This window comes from Plectropomus leopardus, chromosome 12 (assembly GCF_026936395.1).
Source record: "Plectropomus leopardus strain MGB_pleo_1.0 chromosome 12, ASM2693639v1, whole genome shotgun sequence".
Lineage (NCBI taxonomy): Eukaryota > Metazoa > Chordata > Actinopteri > Perciformes > Serranidae > Plectropomus > Plectropomus leopardus.
The window spans coordinates 19,552,170-19,563,090 of record NC_142187.1 but is presented as its reverse complement, the minus strand read 5'-3'; the positions used below and the strand labels follow the sequence as shown (position 1 = coordinate 19,563,090).

Here is a 10,921-nt window from a genome sequence, read left to right as displayed (position 1 = left end):
CCATAGATAATCCTATTGTGTATTCCATACCATGTCTTATGTGATCACTGTCTTTTATAATACATGTGCCGTCATATCAGAAATGGGAAACACAAGGATGGGAAGGGAGTGGAGTCTCAATGAGTAATCCTCATCTAATCCATTTATTTTATATACATGGGTCTGCCACGGTTAATAAATAGCAACGTGTCTATCATTTTCATGAGTAACGCTGTCTTGCGCTGTCTCTTTTTTCGTTTTAGTGTTCTTAGAAAATAAAATGCTATGTATCTTGTGCTAACGGGAGATGAGTGTCTGCTCTCTCTCACTCTCTGTGTCACATGAAAATCAGCTGGTCACGCAGGAGGACAAAAAATACTCTTCCTGGCCGGCAGCATTTAGTTTCAGTGCAGACCAAGGTTATTAAAGATTACATGACACAGTGTCATGGCCTGGCTGAGTGGATTGTGTAAGTACAGATTATCTGATTAGTCCCCTTTTCTCACCTAATTACTGATGTGATTTTATGGCAAGCTATTGTGACAGTGGGCAAAGTGTCTCAGTCACTCACAGTACCAAGCTGTCCATGTATCTACTGAAAGTGGTGTAAAGATAAGACGATTGTAAAAGTGTCCAAGCTGGCAGTTTAAATAAGTGTACAGCGTGAGTAATGCCAGTTAATAAGAGCTTTGTTCAAATTTACATAGTTCCCATAGTGCAAGTTTATGACTTTTAGACCTAGATAATAATTAATATGCTGCTTCCATATAACAAATGTTGACTGTCATCTCTCTCCGTCTCTCTCTCTCTCCAGGTCCTTAGTGTGGATAGGAATGTCGTAGTGCCACTTGCAGACTTCAGTGTCCAGGGAGCCCTAAAAAGGGAAGGAGTCTCACTCTGATTCCTGGCAGCTCGTGGAGCAGTGGACGCTAAATTAGGCCTGGTTTCATTGACTTCCCATCCCCAGAGTCTCAGCAGCCCCGCAGCCCAGAGGAGGAGAGGCAGGCTGGTGCTCAGGGCCTCTGATGCCTCCTCTGAGCTCCACCAGACACTGACTGGGTAAGTTAAGGTGCCAGATGGAGACATGATATGTCTTGAAAGCTTAGAATGAGAGGTTGCATCTCCTGGTATTATCAGAGTAAAAAAGGAGATATAATTATTATTCATGTTTAGTTATTCAAGATCAATAAATCATTACCAAGATATACTTTAACAAACAACACAATACAATCTGTATGCTCCCAACCTTTTTGTGGCTTGTGACCCTTTGAATGTATGGTACGATTATAACGTGCCGCTTGATTATTATTGGGTTTTTTTGTCTGTATTCACTCTGCTCCACACCCTTTTTGTATTTTTGTACATTTGTATTTTATAACAAGTATTGCATCCATCTATGTCCCACAGCACTCCATTCAGTATTTAAGAAACTACAATTCCCAAGAGGTGGTGCTTCTACCACCACAGCTGTGCACAGGTGTGTAACACATTACCAATGATTAGAATAGGATTGGCTACAGTAACCTGTCTGTCCGTTGCTGAGTCATGTGAGCGCCGATTAAGACAGCTCTACACTGACAGCTCAGAATAAAGTGAAACACTGCATAGATATTAGCATGCAGACATCTTCTCTGTCAGTATTGGCTTGTGACCCATTTTGAATGAGGCTATGTTTATCAACAGACCAACTGAAGATAAATTATTTCCTTCACAATTTCCTCTTAGTGATCTTAAGAGGCCTGAAGTGGTATAACTGTCTGTTATTTCACAAGACAAGACAGCACCAAAAGGAACTAAACATACTTTTGCGTAAGAGAAATTTATTTTGTCCTTAGATCTTTTGAATCATCTTCAGAATCAGAAATAGTTGATTGATCCCCAGGGAGAAATTATGACCCAGATTTGAAGAGGGGGTCCAGACTCTTTGGTTATGGTAATGATCAAATGCAGGTGTGTTTAAAAGTATCACTGAAGTCTTGAGAAGTAGATCTTGCACACTGCTCTTGCTCAGCCTCCCAATTTATTGGTTATATTAACTTTTCTGTTCCTCAGGACCTTCGTCAATTTGTTTGACACAATTTTATACAACACTGATCTAAAATAAATAGTGCTCTGCCTATTTCGCGTGCACAGGTGTGGGGCAATTAATCACTTGTGGCAGCGTTTTTAAATTACTGACAGTGATATGTGTACCATATGTCACATTGTCCAATGTGTTCATTCATAACATCAGCATATTTTATAAGTACATTGTAAATAGACGTAACTGTGCAAAGAGTCAAACTTTTCTCCTTTTTTTTGTTCCTTTGTTTTCTTTTTTTATATGTTGAATATAAAGTAACAGATGGTGCAGATGTTGCTGTCAATTATTTTAAAAAACGTGTTGGTGATTAATTGTCACACACGTGTGCACATGAAATGGGTGGAATACTATTGATTTAAGATCAGTGTTGCAAAAAAAATTGTTAAATAATCTTGAAAAAGATTCAGAGCAACTGAAACATTAGTATAACAATAAATTGTGATGCTGAGCAAGAGGAGTGTGTGGAATCAAATATAATTGTGAAATGTTTCTTAATAGTCAGATACACTATTTTAAGCTGCACTTTTATCTAGTTTTATGCATAAAAAGTCACCCAGATGCTAGAAATAAGGTATTCTTAAATTCATCTTATAGGATGACTTTTATCCTAGTTTTCTCTGAAAACCTCCTTGTATCCAGTGTGTTGGTATTGGCAGCTTTTAATATATAGTGTGATTGCAACATTATGTTTGCAACATGAATAACATGCAGAAGTTTTTGCAATATGAGGTCTCACATTTGGAAAAACCCCATAACAACCTTTTTTGTTTATGGTAAATATGCCAAGATATCATCATTGATTTTATAATAATATATAACATTCAACAATTTAATCTATCATGCCATCAAATTAAGCTTTAGCCATTATGTGATGTGTTGCACATGCAACCTGCTCAGTATAGGGTTTTTTTTCTGCTGATAAAATGCTTGTCCGCCTCCCACTCTCCACTGCTCTTTCCTCTTTGCTGTGCTGTCCAGTGTGATTGACCGCGTCTCTTTCTCTGTGCCGGCAGTCGGAGACAGGTGCTGAGTGCTGCTGAGTGTTGCTGTATGTGTGGGCTCCAGGGGCCTGGTTCAACATTCCAGCGATAGTTTGATAGACACAGTCCTTGGGGGAGGAGGAGGAGGAGGCCAAATGCCCGCACTGACTTCACAGAGGAAGAACCGAGGGGGTAAGTGAAATCTTTTGACGATGTACCTGGCGTGTGAGGATTGTGATAACATACTGCAACTCCCCTCTCTTTTTTAAGTCCCTCAACAGCAACCTTTACAGCACCCCACTTCCTGATCTAAAAAGCCGTTTCACTGCTTATCTCTTGGGCTGCAAACTGCTCTAATGTCACAGGCACTTCCTTTTTTCACACTCTCACAGGCTGCACGCATGCGCACACGTGTCTGTGTGCACATAAACATTCGACACAAAGTACACACAGTTGTGAAAATGGAGGGAAAGAGGAAGTTATACAAAAGGGGATGCAGAGAGAGGCGGGGAAAATAACAAGGTGACCGTATTTGGCAACAGTAGATAATGCAAGCAGAAGATGCAAATTAGATAAGGAGTGGTTGTCATGGAGACTTGATGTTGCGCAGTGATGGTTCGCTGTAAACCTGACCACATTTGTGGTATGGCCGTTGCCAAGCAGAAGGTGCTATTATGAGAGTGAGAGAGATGAGAGTGAGAGAAGTAGAGGAAGAGAGAAATGAAGATGTTAGTTCGCCCCATAGTGCATTGCGTCAGCCTGACCTGTGTTGAAGTGGCTTTGTCTGTCCCAGTGGCACGTCAGCGATAGACAGACACACAGGTAAGATCTGTTGCTATAAAATCACTTTGTGTAGGATTAATTTCTGTTGGCAACTTGACTTTAGGTGTTATTTTGTGTTTTGTATTGATTTGTTTGATTTCATAAAAGTGTAATTGTTGTTGACTTCCTATTTAACAAGCTAAATATGCTTGGATACTTTTGAAATATGGCAGTTTGTGAGCTCTAGGAAAGCCAACAGTTGCAGTATTTCTCTCTTTATACAACTTTGCATCGAGATACAAGGTTTGTAAGAAGTTCGGCATGTAAGGAGAGTTTATTTGATATTTGCAGCAGTGTATCTGCAGGCTACATTTAGACAGAAAAATAGCCGGCAGCTGGAGGGAAAGGCCTCTTTGCAAAGGGTGTTTCCATTCGTTTTTATTTTATCTCCAAGATAAGCTTCAAGTTTGAATGGTGCGCGCGCACACACACAAACACACATACACGCCCATGCACACAGTGGTGTCAGATGGGGACAAGACAGTGTGCTATTTCCTCTTGCTGTATTTCAAACCCGACAGCTTGAATTGCACCTGCTTCCCCTCACTGCGTCAAAGTCAAGAGAAGTTAAGTGAAACCACAAATATGCATCAGGGAAATATGACTGCAAGTATGAGATGTCATACATGCAGTTACAATCTACTTTTATGCATATTTATAGTAATTTGTAGCATATTTTAAACATCTTTGTTTATGTAGGATATTCCACACAGCACATGAGCAGAAGTTGTTTACTTCAAAACAACATTTTGCTTTTTCATTCTGCAGCCTCCAAAATAATCTATAGTAAAATGGCTGACGTTGAGCGCATTTCCCTGCTGTGGCCTTTCCGCAAGACTGTGTACTGTTGCAGTTGTTGCTGTGATGGTCTGTAATGGGAGTGTAATGTGTATTTGCGGCCTTAGTGATAGATGATCCGTCAGAGTTTGGCACACGAAAGCCCTGGGACATTTCCTCAGTGGACTGAGAGTTCACATCAGCCAGCTAGTGTCATTTACAGGGGGCTGGGAAATAGCAGAGTGCTGAGATGATAGGGAAGCTTAAGGTGGAAAGTTGCATTCATCAGGGAGGAGGGAGGGAAAGTAAGGGCCGACCGAAGGTGAAGGGTTACGATCTGATGGCTTGACAGAGGCAGAGGGGTCAGCCGTGCCAGACTGTGTTGGTTTAGAGTTTATGTGATTGATGATGATTAGAGTGTGAGGAAGTTTCTAGAATATTCAAAGCCTCCTTCTAAAATTACTATTTTATGCTGCTCTTTAGCAATTTCTCTGTCAAAAATTTGTAGGACTTTAAAGACAGATAATAACAAAAAAAGGTCAAAATCGATGCAACAAAATCTCACAGTTACAATAAGCAGGGGTGTCCAAATGTTTTTGAATGGGGGCCAGATTATTTAACGTGAAAAAAAACTTGGAGGGCCAGTTGCTTCGCGGATTATATGGGTTTTGAAAAGTAAAAAAAAAAAAAAAATCATGTACAGATTAGACAAAGGCAATGGTTCCATTTTCCACAGAAAAAGTATTCAACTTTGCATCGCTCCTGAGAGCGGTGTCCTTTTTTGTCAACACTGGTACACTTTTTTCATCATTTAATGCTTGTTTATCATCTCTTTATAAAAACACACTATTTCTACCTGCATAATTCTCACATGGTGCATGCCTACAACTATCAGATATTCATGCCATGAACGGAAAACGGAACAAATGCAAAGTGATCTTGCTACATTAACCCATATTGCCACATATAGTACATTTTTAAACACTAGTAATGGGCTGTTGAAAATCTCTCCAAGAGCCATGATTGGGCCCTGTGCTGGATTCTGGACACGCCTGCCATAATGCGAATTGATAATGACATTACTAGGGCTGCTTTCTCAGACTTTCTTCACAAGACTAGTTCACTGATCTTGATGTGTAAAATTAGTGGAATTCCCCTTTAACTAGACTAACTACACACACACGCCTCTTCCTGCTTTCAGTTGGTTAACATTAGTATGTGTGAAGAGTTCGCTCAACCCCAGGATGTTGATTCCTGTCGCACTTTGCTCATATCTAAACAGCGTTACGGCCTCATTGATCTCCTTCAGAGAACAACGGTCACACCATCCTCTTATCGGTGTGAGACACGCAGAGCAGGAAGTTAAAATACATGGCTGATTTTAGTTCAGATAAAGAAAAAATAAATAGAAAAGGAGAAACAGGCTGCTGTTGTACATTTGATCAGATTGTATGGAGAATAAGAGTTGTAGAGGTGAATGAGCAAACCATCTGGTAGCTGCAATCTTGGCTCTATATTTGTTTTGCTGATTGGACTACGGGAATATGGATCCGCGGGTTGTGACACATAGACAAGTGGTTGTGGTTTTTTAGGTGGAAATTTAGTGGACTTGAGAGGTAGTCATAAGTGAGAGTATGTGATGAAAACACTCATAGAAAGAATGATAATGAGTCAGAAATATGGACCAGCAGGGCAGAAGAGTTAAAGAAATACACAGAGAAAGAAAGAAGCAGAAGCACTGGCATACGCTCAGCTGCAGCTGAAGAGGGGAAATTCCACGTCAGTGTCTGAGTTTAGCAGAAAGCCCAGATCTTTGGAGGCGTTGCTAATGTGTCTCCTATTGAGCCAGAACAGCATCAGTCACCATGTTTCTTCATTATGGGTCAAGGAAAACTCCATTTGGAGGTTAGAGTGACCTGCTGCTTCCATTGATCAGCAGTCAAACAGATTGCTCTGCTAATCTAAAAGACATACTGTATGTATTCTAGCACGGCCGTTTCCATGGTTGGAAATAGAGCTCCTTCCATCACTAATGAATGATGGTTGGAAATAGATTGAGGCATGCAGTTTGCTTTTGGAGCTAATAATGGCGCTATCTATCAAAATGTAATCAGGGAAGTAGTACTATGGCATCCTGTGACATCGTCTTTATGTCAGAGGTATACAACTTGTTTTTTTTTTCGTTCCCTCTGAGTACACGGCACATTGCACCAGAATATTAGCTAGGTAAAGGGTTAGCACTGCAGCTGGGGCTCTACCACAGATTGTCACCCAGGGTTTAGGGGCCTGCAGTGTAAATGAGAGATGACTTATCACCAGCTTTGTATTTAACAGAGCTGTGCAGCAATAGAAACTGGTCTAAAGAGAGAAGGAAGGGGTGGAACGGAAAGACAGGCGTGACAGTTTTACATTGCAAAACTATTCGGGTATTTTCTGTAGCATTATTCTCAGTGGTAGAAGAAGTGTTCAGATCCTTTACTTCAGTACAAGTATAAATACCAACCTGAGAAAATACTCTAATACAAGTAAAAGTTTTGCATTGAAAGTGTTGCTTAGTAAAAGTAAGTGAGTATAATTAGGAAAATGTACTTAAAGTATGAAAAGTAGAAGGACCCAATGCAGAAAAATCTTCAAAAAACAAAAAAGAACTCACCCAAAAAAATTCAGAAATAGAAAAAAAATAGAAAAAATACCCCCAAAATCAAAAAATATTGTAAAAAAGAAGATGAAATAACACTCCTTAAAATTATTTAAAAAAAAAAAAAAAGCAAGAAAAACCTTCATTCATTTATTGTCCGTAACCGCTTGTCCTCGTAGGGGTCGCGGGGGGGCTGGAGCCTATCCAAGCTGTCATAGTCTGGTGACAAGCTGTCACCAGACTATCGCAGGGCTGACACATAGAGACAGACAACCATTCACACTAACATTCACACCTACGTGCAATTTAGAGTCCCCAATTAAACATTTATCAAAATAGTTGGCTATTCTCAACGGCTTGATTGATTTAACAACTCACTGTTTCACCTGTACTTGTACAAACTGTTATTGTTAATTTAATTTATAACAAACATCATATTTTAGAAACCTCTCTTATGTTTTGAAGCAAAAATCTTAATTTAAAGCTGTCAGATAAATGTAGTGAAGTAAAAAGTAAAATATTTCCCTCTGAAATGTAGTGGAATTTAAGTATAGAGGACCATGAAAATTAAATACTCAAGATAAGTACAAGTACCTCAAATTCATACTTAAATACAGTACTTGAGTAAATGCACGTTGTTACATGCCTCCACTGATTATACTGCACATGTATCTGCAAATACACCAAAGGAAAAAAGGGTTCTTTCATCTCCCTGCGAATATGGATGCAGGTGCGATCTCAGTCAAACTGAATTCAGCAGCAGTGCGTGGAAATGTGCTTTCTTTGTAAATGAAGATACAATGCAAAGCTATTTTCAGTTCAGGCAGCATTATGAATGCACTTTCTCCTTGATCACAATCAGATAAAGTGATTCATAGACAATATGCAGGATCTGACAGAAAACTTGGCGTCAGCACACAGCTCAAAATCTGAAAAGATTCCTACAGATGCCAAGGCCACTATCTCCATGGCTACCGGATATTGCAGCATCAGGTCCAAATCAAATTCTTGGAGGCTCCTTCAGCCTCTCTGGCTTTCCCCTGGATGCAAGGATTGTGGCAACTGAAGCCTCAGGTCAACAACAATACCGGAAAGTTGGCAGCAGCAGTTGCCACAGTGTTGTCTCGGTTAGCCCTTTTATAATATGTTGCTGACCTGCAACCAAACTGCATCAGGCTGCATCTTTCTGAAAAGCCATTTGCAGAGTATTTATACACTCTGTGTCATTCTGAATGCAGTTCAATGTGTGCTGCTTTTTTAATGTGGGCAAGAGTGTGAGCAGGGCGTGTCTAGACAGTGGCCCGGGGTGGCACGGAACCACCCCTGAAATCTGATCGGCCACTCCAGCTGCCACCCCATTATGACTGCCTATCTGCCCGGTCAGAACTGTTTGACGAATAAACAGAATTATTGTTGATAGGTGCAATTCGGTCTTAAACCTGAGAGGCAGTAATGTGTCAGAGGAGCCATACAAATAAACTGATACAACTGTTAGAAAGTTTGTTCACAAAGGCATATTTATTTTAATTTTGTTGGCACTTCGTACTTGCTATTTTACAATTTACTTATGGAGGAACAATTTCTTTATCAAAGTATGGAAGTGTTATTTTACATTCATGTGGTGTCACTCTGTTGTGATGTGTAGGTCTATTTATCTTTTAAACTAAACTATAAACAGGAATGTAATTACAGGAATGTAATGACTTTGCAATGTTAGCAGTTAAAGTAGGTATAGGTAGTGGATACAAAAATGGTAAATTAAAACTCTCCCACCACACGCTTGCACTTAATGCCACCCCTGCATAAGTCAGTGCCCACTTGGGCCACTCCAGTAAAAAAAAAAAAAAAAAAAGTCTGGACATGCCACTTAATGTGTGAGGCTGAGCTGAGGTTTCTGAGGGTTGCATGCCACAGCAGAAGAGAGGATCCTGACAGAAGCCAGAACTAATATGTTGCAAACTCCCTGTAAAATTTCTTCATATAATTCTTTCCTCCACACCCCTTAATCTATTCATTCTTTCCAAATGTTTTTCTCCTTATTCCTTCATACCTCATTACATCCCACTTGTTTCTCACTCTTTCCTCCTCTAACATCACTATCCCAGCTTTTATTTCTGATGCCCTTTGTCACTCTGCATGGCATTTCCTTGCTTCCCCTTCTTTATCTCCTTGCTGTGCTTTCCCCACGTTTCCTTCCTCCCTCTCTTTTCCCTCTCTCTGTCCTCAGCTCCACTGGAAAGGCAAGGGCAGTGTTGCTGTAACTGAACCAGCACTTCCTGGTGTTGTTTTAAGGGGGGCGTGGCCAGCCTTTAGCAAGCAAGAGAGGGAGGGAGAGGGGACTGCAGGATCTGTATGCCCAGTGCAGTCAGGAGCTCCCTCCTCCTCCTCTTCTTCTTCCTCCTCCTCCTCCTCCTCTACAGCTGTTGCTACTGCCACCCAGTGAGCACCACTTTCCTCGGGCAGCAGACAGACGATCCAGAGGCTGGGGAGTCAGTAGAGACACAGCCCAGCCCGTCTCAGCACAGCTCCGCACAGCCCAGCTCAGCCACTTCAAGAGGCAGGGGAGGGGAGACACTAGCGCACACAGCCAACGCTGCAACGTACACACACACTCACACACACACACACACACACACACACACAATCACACAGACAAACACTCCTCCTCTCTCTCTCTCTCTCTCTCTCTCTCTCTCTCTCTCTCTCTCTCTCTCTCTCTCTCTCTCTCTCTCTCTCTCTCTCTCTCTCACTCTGGTGCTCGGCTCTGCACAGCTCCTCCACTCATTCGCTGCTGATTCACTCGCTCACTCGCTTGCCTGTCTTCTGCCAGTCGCTCTGCCTTGCTGCGCTCTGCCTGCCTGCCTGAGAATGGTCCAGCCGGTGCCTGGGGGTCTGCTGTCGCGGCCTGTCTGAACACACGCATAAACACAGAGTCAATCGACACGCGGAAGCAAACACACACACACACAAACTGGAGAGCAATGTGAGAGGTAAGAGCTCGGATCATAACCCTCCTCCTTGTCTCATTGGTTTATCTAGATCTTTCCTCCTGTGTGTGCTGCAGTCTGTACTTTCCAAAGTAAGCGCCTGTGCAGTAGAGCATAGGTAGAGATATGGGAATTGTTTGCCTTGGTGTCTGCCGTGTGTGTGTGTGTTCAGTATGTGGGCCACAGGGTTAACACCGTTTTGTTACGGCTTGTTTTATAGATAGAGACACATGCACGTACACACACAGACACAGTAAGACACATTCTTGGCTCAAAGCAGATAGTCACACAATAGCTACTTCCTGAGGGTAGCGCTAGTTAGCAAGAAAATTTGCTGGTGTGTGTACGCGCATGTGTGTGTGTATGTGTGTTTGGAGGGCCACGGTTGTTCCAGGAAGCAGTGGAGAGGATCAATAGATCGCCCACTCAGCTTTCATTCCCTCCGTCTGACTCAACATTGGACATGTTGGAAGTTATCCTGCAGGGCTTGGTTAACAAGGCGAATGGTAAAATTTGATTCTCTTTTACCTCTTCCCCCCCTTGCTGCGTCAGCCTAAAGGGGGAAGCATGGTTTTACATGTGTGTGCCTCTGCGTGTGTGTGCTGTGTAAGGCAAACTCCCGCCCCGCCACATGTAAATTACGTGTGACATGTGA

The 10,921-nt window shown here is 41.7% G+C and overlaps 1 protein-coding gene across 18 annotated transcripts in view; it reads left to right on the top strand.

The window, feature by feature from the left end:
• The first annotated feature begins 3,077 nt into the window (after positions 1-3,077).
• mbnl1 (muscleblind-like splicing regulator 1) overlaps positions 3,078-10,921 on the top strand; it is a 51,721-nt gene continuing 43,877 nt past the window's right edge. For 5 of the 18 annotated variants that reach the window (XM_042497019.2, XM_088085410.1, XM_042497014.2 and 2 more), the window contains exon 1: positions 9,739-10,269. The gene's annotated coding sequence lies outside the window, so the exon portion shown is untranslated. Of the gene's footprint in view, positions 3,235-3,574; positions 3,865-9,617; positions 10,270-10,631; positions 10,773-10,921 lie in introns of those variants that run through there. The other 13 variants (XM_042497020.2, XM_042497015.2, XM_042497021.2 and 10 more) reach the window with 8 other exon arrangements.